This window comes from Trachypithecus francoisi, unplaced genomic scaffold (genome assembly GCF_009764315.1).
Source record: "Trachypithecus francoisi isolate TF-2019V2 unplaced genomic scaffold, Tfra_2.0 Lachesis_group18, whole genome shotgun sequence".
In the NCBI taxonomy this organism is placed as follows: Eukaryota; Metazoa; Chordata; class Mammalia; order Primates; family Cercopithecidae; genus Trachypithecus; species Trachypithecus francoisi.
The window spans coordinates 28,919,290-28,932,854 of record NW_022681463.1 but is presented as its reverse complement, the minus strand read 5'-3'; positions in this window follow the sequence as shown (position 1 = coordinate 28,932,854).

The window sequence follows — 13,565 nt, the reverse complement described above, 5'->3', positions numbered from 1 at the left end:
ATAATGTTTCTGTCCTACTTCAATTCATGTTATATTCTACTTGCATCATGTATTTTCTACTAAATATTCTTTGCAATTCACACCTTCATCATCTGAAAAGCAGTCATCATTTTACCAAACTGTGATTAGCAATTACATTAAATCCATAATTGTTTCATAAAAAATGGCTTAACGTTCCCATTTTTGTCATTGCCTTTTTTGTTTGTTGTACTTTATAGTTAAATAATATGTTGAAATTGAAGAAATGTATCTGTGTTCAATTCATTTCTGCAATAGATCTGAAAGTTCCCACTTTCTCCTCTGGGATTTTCATTGTGTCAAAGATTCTACAACACTGACATTTTATGAGAAAATAATAACTTCGAGTTAGATACATGACAAATAGTCTTCAAATCTAGACCCCTACATATAAATTGTTGACTCAGATAATATATAATTCCTGTCTCTCTGAAACAAAAAAGATAATATATGAATGCATATGCATATATAGAATATGTATATATACATATATGTATATATATGATATGCATGCATATGCATTCACATATCTCTTTATATTAGCTATCATAGATATTATTTTTACCTTTTTCAAGAGGAATTATTTTAATAGTGTCCAACTAAAACCTCAGAATATGGAGTGAACGTGTTTACAAGGCAATTGGAGAAGACGACCTCTGTGCTTGATGTCTGAGACATAGTGATTACACAAGGTTTACCCAGGAAACTCAGCGACTTTGGTTCCAAGCTCTCATCTTGAGGCCTGTTAACAGCTCCAGAGAGCCTGGACTGTCAGCTGGCCATGAAAAACTTGTCTCACATTAGCCACTCTAAAAGCCTCTTCGTTTCAACTGCATCCCTTGGTTTCTGCTTTTTTTCAGGGTAGAAACTGCTTCTCTCAGCCAATTTTCTCCTCTACATGTACTAAGAAGGAAACATTACATAAACATGTTTCTCAAAGAATTTAACAAAAGCATGCACTATGCTTCAACATTTGCATAGAATTTGTCCATTATATAACCTTAATATACAATCGATTCTGATTCCCCCCACCTTTTGTGACTCCTTGGTCCATATTTGGATCAAACAGAAGATTCCATAAATATTATTAATAACGGTACGAGTTCTTTTTTATTTTCATATTACCTTGCAGTGTGTAAAGTATTTTTATACAAAATGACTTATTTCTCTGGAAAACTATATAAATTGTTTACAACAGGGATCATTGGTATTTACTTTTACATATTAGGCCATGTTAAGACTTAGATGTTTACTGGATTATCCAAGTTTCCCAGTACAGAAATAAAAGGAATTCATAATTCTATTTCCTAATTAAATTTTCTATCATGAGTAGAATTAATAATCATGTGCATGAATAAGGATTAGTGTGGTTCCTAACACATGTAATTGTTTTTATGACGACTATGATTATATTCACCAGCATTACTGTCGCTGTTATTGTGATTCTTGTGAAATGCAAAGCTTGCGTGAATAAGTATTGTATTGACAGTAGACTATACATCATCTTCTTTCTTACCTCATAGTATCAAGTGCTTATGGATTATTCATATGTATATTTCTAATGTATTATATATTACATCACATCCATATATCATTAGTAACACAAAATAATTATTGTCAACTACTTACTATGTTCCAAGGATTCTAATTATTATTATTCCCTAACTAAACTTTAAAAAAGTGCTAACTTACAAAACTTCAGGAGGAGTTACCAGGCAGAGGTTAGCAAGTATATGTCTTTCACCTTTCTTGGAGGTACAATTGAAAAAGGGATAGAAAAGTAGAATTTCTTTCATTTATTTTTCTTTGCCCTTGTGCATGAATGTTATAGGTAAAAAGGGTGCAATATTTTTAATACCCATCTCAGGTCAAAGCACAGTAAACACAATCTTTTATGTTAACTATATGTTCAATTATTGGAGATTTTAGAAATCACATTAAAAGCATATATTTTTCTTTTCTTTCTTAACTGTACATGTATTCCTAACCAGTCCGAACATTAAATCCTGTTAGATAGAAACTCCTGAACAAATGAATGTTTTGTTTTTATAATAACAGGTCAAGAATTTTGCACCACAGTAGTAAAGCTTTGGCTGTTCATTAAAAAAAGGGCAGACAGTGTCACAGACATGAGTACAGATTGGATTTATCTTGTGCCTCTGGCAAATCATGAAAAGCCATGAAATGCTCTCAGATCCTTAGATGAAAGGCAATATGAAGTGAAAACAGATGCTTTGAAAATGAATCTTAGTTTGCATTATAATTTTCTAGTTTTAAAAACATTTCTGAAAAAAGCAAAAATGATTAAATACATATTTTACAAGTATATTTTTATCATTTTTTACTAATGAAATCATAAAACATAAAATCGTAAATTGATTACTTTCATTTTTCCCTTCCCAGCTACATAAGTGGATTTGTTCCAAGTATCTCCAAGATTTTCCTACTTACTAAAATATAGTAAAACTCTTTACATTGGGATAGCAATTTGGAGGTTAGTCAGTCAAGATAGTGTCTCAATAACACATGAAGTTAATGAGACATTTCTAATACTTAAGGATTATTCCTTTTTTATCCACCTTCTACCTAGAAAGATGACTAAGAGTACTGTCAAGAACAATTAAGTTTCTAAGATATATTCAGACGTGGAAGCAGCAACAAAATTATACTTAATTAGCCCAAAAGAACCAATCCACAATCCACATTAATCTCCGTTTCTAATTTTGAATCTTACTATTGAATTTGAGTACTTTTAACCTCAGAGTGTAGAATCACTTATGCTAAATTCTGATCCACTGAGTAGTAGCAAAAGAGAGGGGATACTACGAAGTACAGTGGAGATATTGCCAAGTACATGCAAATTGATCTTCATTCTCTGTTACTGGCAAACAAAATGTTGGCAATATATTTTTTAAAAGTACCTTAAATTTGTATAATGGTTCAGTTAGAGTCACAATGTCTGAAACCACCAGAATTATAAGAGAAAATATGAATTCAGTAGAAGATAATGCACTCTGAATGCCCAATTTTTAATATCCTTTATGACGAGGTGTTGATGGCGGTTATTGACATATTACGCCTCTTTTAGCCCTGCAAATTTAAGTCCTTAGTCGAAGCTATGATTTTCCTTTCTCCTTCTGGCATTCTGTGCTCATTTTGTTAAACCATTTAGGCAGGACAGCAATTGGGAAGCAATTCACGTGCACTACTAGCACTCCTCCACACACGACTCTTCCAGTCAGAAGGCTTCCTTCCAGCAATTATGAGACTGGGAAGTTCACACATATATCCATTTCAGTTATATGTCAAGATGCAGAAAACACAAAAAAACGGCAAAAATCAGTATGTGGAATTAGCCCAGATGACCTCAACCTCAAGTTCTCCTTAACTGCACTTCCCTCCTGTGAGCCCGGCACAAATGATATTAGCTTAGTTAATTGCCTATTTTTTCCATAATACTGATTTGTGTGCTCATATCCCGTGGTGTCATATATTTGAGTCTGCCTCTCCTTGAAATGACTGAGCATATTTAGATAAGATTTTTTTTTTTTTTGAGACGGAGTCTCACTCTGTCGCCCAGGCTGGAGTGCAGTGGCCGGATCCCAGCTCACTGCAAGCTCCGCCTCCCGGGTTTTATGCCATTTTCCTGCCTCAGCCTCCCGAGTAGCTGGGACTACAGGCGCCCACCACCTCGCCCGGCTAGTTTTTTGTATTTTTTTTAGTAGAGACGAGGTTTCACCGTGTTAGCCAGGATGGTCTCGATCTCCTGACCTCGTGATCCGCCCGTCTCGGCCTCCCAAAGTGCTGGGATTACAGGCTTGAGCCACCGCGCCCGGCTAGATAAGATTTTATGACTTTCCGTCTTCCTCAGACGGAGGGAGACCTCAGCCAAAGACCTTATAACTGCCGTTGCCCTTCAATAGGCTGAAATGAAGACAGAGGGAAAAGAACGGTGTATTTGTCCATTTTCACACTGCTATAAAGATACTCCCCAAGGCTGAGTAGTGTATAAAGAAGAGAAGTTTAATTGACTCTCACTTCCACACGGCTGGGGAGGCCTCGGGAAACTTATAATCACGGCAGAAGGTGAAGGAAGAAAGGACCTTCTTTACACATTGGCAGGGAAAAGAACTGTGAGCAGGGGAAATGCCAGGTGCTTATAAAACCATCAGCTCTCATGAGAACTTACTCACTATCAGGAGAACAGTATGGGGGAAACAGCCATCATGATTCAATTACCTCCCACCCGGTTTCTCCCAGGTTACAATTCAAGTTGAGACTTGAGTGGGGACACAAGCCTAACCATATCAGAGGGATTGGTAGGAATGTGAAGGAAGAGAGTAGCTCCAAGGTCCTCAACAATCCTTTAGGTGTGCTTTTGGTAGGAACTAGTGTAGTGGAGGCTCATGATTCATCCAAAGAAACTTTCAATTATTTTTGACCTGCCATTCACTTTATATCAGGTATGAGGTATTCATGGCAGTCACTCTATTTTAGCCTTGGAAATTTTGTGAAACTTTTATAAACAGTTATAGCTACATTACTTTCTGGCTGGAACCACAAGTTTGTGCTCTGTAATTTATATAAACTTGGCTGACAGTGCAGAAACTTTACCAATGACAGCTAAATTGAGGGCATTTGCAGTTCCATTAATATGAAAGCATTTCTTTACTTCTTGTCTAGTGACTATATAATGACTAGGGGACTTTTTCACGACTGAAGAACATCAAGATTTTACCTATATTTATTTGCATCAGTTTCTCATTATTTGGTGTGTCAATTTAATCAGCATAGTAAACTCTGTCTGGGGCAGTAAGACCTCAGTTACTAGTCCATACCTCCATCTATATTTTCCCACAAAAATGTGTTTGCCTCAGGAAATCTTCCTGAGAAGATGTAGCAGCTAGGTCCCACTGGGATGAACAAACAATCTCTGAGATGTTTACTATTGTCTTCTAGTGCTTAGGTTAGCACTAGATGGACTGTAGGTGTGATAAACTGTAGGATAGATTAAGCAGGGAGACTTCTCAGCTGTCGCAATTTTCATTAACACGCATTACATATTATGCTCCCTCATTTGCAAAACAGACTATCCAAAGTTCTAGTAATTGCCTGGTTTCTTCCCAAAGCAGTCGTGCAGTTTCATCTTGTTGCAAGCAGTGTGCGTGGATGTGTGTAATTTTGTGTGAAAAAGGATCAGGAACTACTTCCAACTTCGGACACATTTACAACTCTGTGGCAGAAACAGGTGGACCTGAGATTGAACACCAAATTGTCAAGAAAGGCTTCCAATCCTGCATAGGCTTGAAACAACCAGAGCACCATTTTGGCAACATCTCCTATCGAATCTGCTTTCCAGTAATTTGCCAGCACCCACCTCCTCAATTCTTCCTCATTAGAATACAATATATTAGATGGCAACTTATTACTTGAGTAAACGATTTAATAAACATGTTCTTTACCTGTTTCCCTGACCTTCCCTCAAATCCCATTACTTGGCGGCGTGTATATCCTCAAACTTCCTCTTCTGGAAGCCATATTTCTTTCAGGATCTCATCATTGTCACCAAAACTGGCAAGGACTGTGAAGGGTCTGAGATTTTATATACTTGCCAGCTAACAATTTAGCCAGCTGCTGTTTCACGGATACTTGTAGAGGAGAGAAATCTCTAAAGGACAAATTTTAATTCATTATTCACCAAAATAAAACAGCAGTTGACAGAGTATTAGCATTTTAGCCTGAAGTTTCCTGAGCCCAGTTCCCACATGGCTTGGAGAGGAGGGTTAGATGACACCTGCACAGACTCAGTTGTGTTATAGTGGGAGACTCTGAGCTTAGGGAATTTGAATCTTTAAAAACAGGCAATACACATGCCTGTCCTTTTTTTGGTGGAAGACATTAACTTTATCGTAAGTGATAGCAAGCATGCCTGCCATTTATTCTTAGGGAATGTTCTCTCTCTTTCCTGTAAATCCATTTGTTGTTAAAAAAAAAAAAAAGCTTTAAGAATCAATCTGGAATAAAGGTAAGTCGGTGTCTCACTCTTACTACATGAAGAAATTCAGTAGTCCCATGGAGCATACTCTCCCATGAACTCACACATAAAATCACAGGGCAGAAGGAGGCCTCACTGCTGATGAATATTTGAACACCTTGAATGTGGTAGTAGAAATCTGAGTATGCACACTTGTCAAAAATAAAATAGTGCTCTTAAAATAGATGCAAGTTATTACATGCAAATTCTATCTTAGGAATCACGTTGAAAAAGGATATAATAGGTGAGCTTAAATATTTTATTTAATAAAACAGCTTTCATATTGGCAACTTAGAACAACAGGTCCACATTATCATCCTAACCCACACTGTATTGACCTAAGTGCTCATTAATAAAAGTGTGCAAAGAATACACTCAAAGTTAGAAGACTCCAATTATTTATTGAATTTAAATCTAGGGTATCTTGTAGTTCCAATACTTCTTCGATTATTAGGTATTGCTTCATGATTTTCACACATGACACCACCCAATTCATTCCTCATTTCCACTTACATAATTTGTATTCATCATCCAGAATTTATGTTCATACATTTCAGTGGGTGATTTCCCTGACAACTTTGCCGCATCTCGCCTGCAGCCACTTTGGAAGAACGTATCACTTATCCTTTGGATCTCTTTTTCGATTAAAAAATATATTGGTTTAAAAAACAAACTCCTGCACCTAAAATCATGCCTAGAGCATACAAGGAACTCAACAAATAGTTCAAAAACAATAGATTTGTATATTGCAATATTTCAACACTCTTGAAGCCATTCTTGATGGATATGTTTGCCCTTATAATTGCTTTCTCCTGGGAAAGTGTTGGCCTCTTTTGGTGCTTGTAAGGGTGTCTATAGACCTTACTTTGTCAGAGCATTCATGAATGATCTGTTAAAAGTTCATGTTTCAGTAAGAAGTGCCATTTATATCAGAACATAGAAACTTGAAGACATTTATGAGGTCATTTTCTGAAAGGGAAACAAAAATGCTCTGTCAGTGATGATCTTATTCAATGAAGAATTCTAAATGACACATTTATGGTGTGACATTTCCTTGTCAAAAGAACATTATAGTCATTATCATTGTCTGCATAATCTGCCAGATTCCTCAGGGAATATAATCATGACCTAATGTATGATCACGTTATACTTGAAGGTGGATGCTAATAAAACTTGGTATCTCTAGAAACAAGATATTGCCGATACTTAAAAATACTACCATAACATATAAAATATAATGTATAAACTTCTTCAAGGCAACCCTTATAAGCAAAATCAACTATACAGCATTAAAATGTAGACCGAGTATTTTCTTCTCTTTCAAAATATTTAGAACACATTTTTAAAACCTCCACTCTCATGACACTGGCAGACAACATTTTACTTAACCAGTCAAATAATACATATATGATAGTTCTATGTTTTAAACAATTAATTGTATCTTTTCCATTTTGGTCATTCTCTTGGTGATAAATCATCTGAAGTTATTACAGAATTTCTACTAATTGTTCCTTAAATGACAAAAACGATTTTATATTAACAAGACTGATAATTTCTATTGTAAATTAATGCTATATAGTTATTTGACTATTACATCGACAGATAACAAACATGTATATTTTACAGGCATTTTTATTGGCTAATCTTAAAATATATTATTGTATTGTCACAATTGAAAATGTTTTCAGATTGCATATTTTTAATTCAAAAAATGAGATTAGAAGAAAAATGATTACAACTTTTACATTTATATGTTTTAGTTTACTGAATGCATTTTTTTCATTTAATAATTGAAAAACATATTCATCAAATATCTAGGTGTCTGATCTTCATCATATAGTGGTGAAGAAATATGATAGAACCTCTGCTCTAAAGGTAGTTATAACTTTGCAGAGATAAATTGTCAACTAAGCAGAGCTACGAATAATTAAAATAGGTATATTTTACTTCTGTCAATTCCTAATGTTTCACTCAACACAGTTATTTCAAAACATATATGGCACACAATGTGTTAGGCACTGAATATATATTGGCAGGAAAAATTAATGTAGAAACAGTGTTTTGACATATACAGCTTACTGTGAAGTGCAGACGGTACAAAATTAGTCAAATAAAGATGTAAATATAATCCATGATATACGCAGCAAAAGGACCAAAGAAACAAGGAGAAATGATCAAAATAGCAGGTATTTTCTTATGTATTTGCGGGAAAGGAGACTTAAATGAAGTGGTGATGTCAGTGATTTCAAATAAATGAAATCATGTCTACTATTAGAGTGTCGCAGATATGGGAAGAAGAGACGAAAATAACATATTCAAATGGGTTGAGACAAAGCACTGAACATGCTTAAAGCATAAATTAAGATGATATTAATTTATAGTTTAAAATAGGTTTTTTTAACGTGGAGAAGAGTTTGGAGAGTGGCATATAAAAAGAGAGACTTACAATATGCATAAACTGTAACACATCCATTTTGATTGTAGTTTCATTAGCTGAAAATATGTATTCACCCATGTAACCAGAACCATAATCAAGATACAGAATACATCCTCCATCACATCAAAATATTTCATTGGGTTCTTTTGCAATCACCTCCGACATCCATCCTCATCTCAGACAATCATCAATCTGCTGTTACTAGAGGTATGCGTTACCCCTTCTGTAGTAGAATTTCATGCAAATAGACTCAGACACTACTTGCTATTTTGTTTCTGGCTTCTTTCACTCAGTTTATGTTGGTGATACTCATCTTCCCTGAATATTATTTCATTTAATGGGTATTTCTGTTAATATTATATTTATTTCTGTTTTATTTCATTCCATTTAATTTATAATTTAAGGTTGTTATTATTCTTTAAATCTTACCGGTTTAAAGCAACACCAATTGAGTTTGTTTGTCAGAAGTCAAGTTTGACCTGACTAGTGTCTTTGTTCAATGTTTATACGGCAAAAATTAAGGTAGCTTTCAGGTAGCCGGGCAGTTAGGAGAGGCTCCGGGAAAAATTCAGTTTTTTTCTTTTTGTTTTTAGACAGAGTCTCACTCTGTCTCCAGGCTGGAGTGCAGTGGCACAATCTCTGCTCATTGCAACCTCCACCTTCCGGGTTCAAGCGATTCTTCTGCCTCAGCCTCTCAAGTAGCGGGGACTACAGGAGGGCGCCACTATGCCCAACTAATTTTTGTGTTTTTAGTAGAGACGGGAATTCACCATGTTGGCCAGGATGGTCTCAATCTCTTGACTTGACTTCGTGATCCGCACGCCTTAGCCTCCCGAAGTGCTGGGATTATAGGAGTGAGCCACTGTGCCCGGTCCAAAATTCACTTTTTGAATTTAATTAGGTTATTGGTAGAGTCTCTCTCTCTCTTTCTTTCTTTTTTTTTTTTTTTAAGCTGTAGAGCGGAAATTACTGCTTCCTTTCTGCCTGTTAGCTGGTGGCTTCTCTTCGTTTCTAGAAACCTCTCTCAAGTTCTTGCACATGGTCCTCTATTTCAGATTCAGCAACAATGTGTAAAATCCTCAAATGTGGAATCGCTCTGACTTGACTTTCTGGAACACGCCTGAGGCCACCAGACTGAGAAAGTTCTCTGTCTCTAAGGGCTCATGTGATTAGATTTAGGCTGATCCGAGTGGATAATCTAGGAATACCTCCATATTTAAAGGTACATATCTTCAATTGGATTTGCAAAATTCCTCTTTTCGTGTAACAACCGTATTCATAAGTACCAGGGATTAGGGCATGGATATCTTTGGGTCCGTTATTTGGTCTACCATACTTAGTTTCCTCGAGTTTCCATTTGACAATAGGGCTTATCAGGTCTTTTCTGAAGCTTACAAGCATATCATTATCTACATTAGATGCAACGTAAAAGGAATTAGAGTGGCCATCTTTAATTTGGTTCAAATTTCATGTAACAATTGCCATGGACTTCCTTTATTTGGAGACGTAGACTGAAACTGTGACTGTTTTATTTTTCTTCTTAATTGAATAACAAATTGTCTTTATGTGATTTAACATACGTATTTTAAAATAAATGATAATATTTCTATAAATTTGTGAATGTCTTAGGGCAAAATTTTATGACTCACTCTTCTTTTACTCACAGTATTTAGAACACTGTTTTGACTAAAACAGCAAGGATTCAATTAATTAATATATTTGACAAAGTACTTTGATTAATAATTATTGTGTATTACTGGAGTAGAAAATAAAAAGATACTTTAAATTTTTTAAATAAGAAAGCCACTATTTATATTCATTTAATAATCATAGAAATAATAGGAGTTTTCTGATTTACACTTATTTTTATATACTTTAAGTTCTAGGATACATGTGCAGAACGTGCAGGTTTGTTACATAGGTATACACGTGCCATGGTAGTTTGTTGCATCCATCAACCCATCATCTACATTGGATATTTCTCCTAATGCTATCCCTCCGCGAGCCCCCAACCCCCAACAGGTCCCACTGTGTGATGTTCCCCTCCCTGTGTCCATGTGTTCTCATTGTTCAGCTCCCACTTATGAACTCCCACTTATGAGTGAGAACATGCAGTTTGGTTCTTGTGTTAGTTTGTTGAGAATGATGATTTTCAGCTTCATCCAAGTGACTGCAAAGGACATGAAATCATCCTTTTTTATGGCTGCATAGTATTCCATGGTGTATGTGTGCCACATTTTCAACAGCAGTTTTATATAAGGAGAGTTGTTGATATTTGAGCTGGGTGTCTAAATACATTTTTAAGGATTTAGAGATTTCATTATTTGCAAAAATAAGCCCTGTACTCTGTCCTTACTTTTCTTTCACTTAACTAAATGTTCATTTTAAAATTATTTTTTGTTTCTACTGTTTTTCCATAAAATAATAATATATGTGTTTTACTCACCCAAAATAATTATAATAGGCACAATAATGCCATCCTCCTCTCCAACAAAAGTTGTCCATATACTACAAGTTATACTTGCCAGAACCTGTATCTCACATTGTGAAGGAGAATTAAGATTACACATAGAATTAAAATGGGAAATGATTAAAATAGGAAGATCATCTTGGATTATTACGGTAGGCCCAAGGTAAACACAAGAGTTCTTAACATGGAAGAATGCCTCAGAGGAGCCAGGGTCAGAGAGATGCTATGTGAGGAAGTCTCAGCCTGCCATTGCTGGCTCTGAAAATGAGAGGATGCTTTGCAATCAGCCTTTTGAAGCTGGAAGAGGCAAGACAATGAATTCTTACCTAGAACTTTCAGAAAGGATCACATACCTGCTGATGCCTTAATTTCAGCAAAGAGAAACCCAGTTTGGACTTTTATACTCCAGAACTATAAAATAATAAATTTATGTTGTTTTACAACACTAAATTTGTGGTAATTTATCACAGCAGCAATAAGAGATTAAAACAATGACCTCCCTATTCCCATGTCCACACTAAGGTCATGTTTTTCTCTCCTTTTACTGGCAAATTTATTGAAATCAGCTTATTCTTTCCTCAGTTTTAATGTTCTCACTCTCTTTTCTGTTTTATTGGTTGATATTTATAAAATCCATATTATAATGTGTATGTTTCTTCATCAGATGCAGAGCACAATGGGGTGAATACAGGTGATGATTAGCTTTGTGGATTTTGTGCTTTCTCATCAAGATCTCTTATTTTAAGCCCACGTCTGTGCATGTTTTGTTAGTTTGCACATAGGTTTCTTCGTTTCCTTAAAATTATTGGCTTTATTGTTTGCCTTATTAATTCATTTTGTTATCTTTTCTCTTGATGTCTTTAAGTGCAGATTGTACTTTAATGTTCATTAAAATATGTGGATTATGTTTAATATTGTTCAGATTTTTTCTTTAAAGAATCCATTCACGTTTAATGCATAACGTAGCCTCCATTTTTCCTCTTAGCTGTTCATAACAACACTTTGTGATATGTTGACTACATGAAAATGCTTTTTTTAGGTCAATTACTTTCCTTTTTAGATACCCATAGTTATTGTGGATGTGCATAAGTTTTGCCTACTGAGATAGCCTCCTATTTTGTTCTCTTACATTCCAAGCATTAGTATCTACAGAGTGAGCTTTTAGGGAAAGAAGGTCATGGTATATTGTCATTGCTCCTAAAATAAATTTCAACTCTTTACAGGGCAATTTTTTTTTTCCCAGCCTCACTTTGTGCCATTCTCAGGCTAACTTAATATTCTCTTTTTCTTCTCACAATCCTTAAACAAACAAAGTACTCTTTAATGCAGAACCTTTGTCCTTGCTAGGCCCTAGGTGTGAAATGCACATTCTCATCCTTTTTCATGGCTCATGGCTTCTCATTTTTCGGGTCTCATGCCTCAGTTTACATATCATTTTTCCACAAGGAATTTATCAAATAACTCATGAAAAACATCCTTACTGCTGCTTTTATTTTTCCATTATAATATTCTTCAGAATTTCTTTCTTAGAACACACAATTCGATCTTTTTGTTGTTATTTTGCAATTACTTCCACATGTCTTTCATGGTAAGATGTAAGTTCCATGAAGCCTGGTGCTATGTCTTTTCGTTCCTAAATTCAGCTCCTTTCACAGTGCCTAGTACATTTTTGCTTGTGATGAACTGATATCTATCCAATGATTGTGTTAATGAAATCACTTATCACCCTCTTCAAGCACTTAACTTATACAGTAAAGGCCCTTCTCTATTTTCTATATAAAAAGAAACAATAGAGTCTACATACCAGCATCAAAAAGAAAATGGTGTCAATTGAGAGTGGATTCCATAAGATTTCCTGTATTTTCATGTACCTGAAAAAAACCATCTAGATTAGGACATGTCAGAAAAAAAAAAATATATATATATGGAGAGAGAGAGAGAGAGAGTCTCTCTCTGTTGCCCAGCCTGGAGTCTAATGGCACGATCTCAGCTCACTGCATCCTCTACCTCCTGGGTTCAAGTGATTCTCCTGCCTCAGCCTCCCTAGTAGCTGGGAATCCAGGCACATGCCACCACGCCCAGCTAATTTTTGTATTTTTAGTAGAGACAAGGTTTCACCACGTTGGCCAGGCTGGTTTCGAACTCCTGATCTTGTGATCCGCCTGCCTTGGCCTCCCAACATGCTGGGGATACAGGCATGAGCCACCATGCCTGGCCAGAAACATTTTTATAGGCTGAGGTTCTTCATATTTTCTAAAGTTTATAAAACAGAAAACTGAAAAATTTAAGAACCTATTAATATTTATAAAATGAACCATTATTTCTCAGGGTATAAATCTAAACTTTATAAATATTATACTCACATTGAAAAACATACCTAATACCTGATATGTGTGTGTGTGGTGGGGTGTGTGTGCGTGTGCATCCATCCTGGTGTCTCTGAGATGTAAGCTTCTACCTACTGCCACAAATATTCATCTTTGAGTAAATGCTCAAACATGATATTATGAAACATTTTCCCCATGGTGACTGGATTTACTGGACCTGAATGATGGATGGATATGTAGGTTCTGCCTTGATTGACCAGTGATTTTTCCCAAATTGAA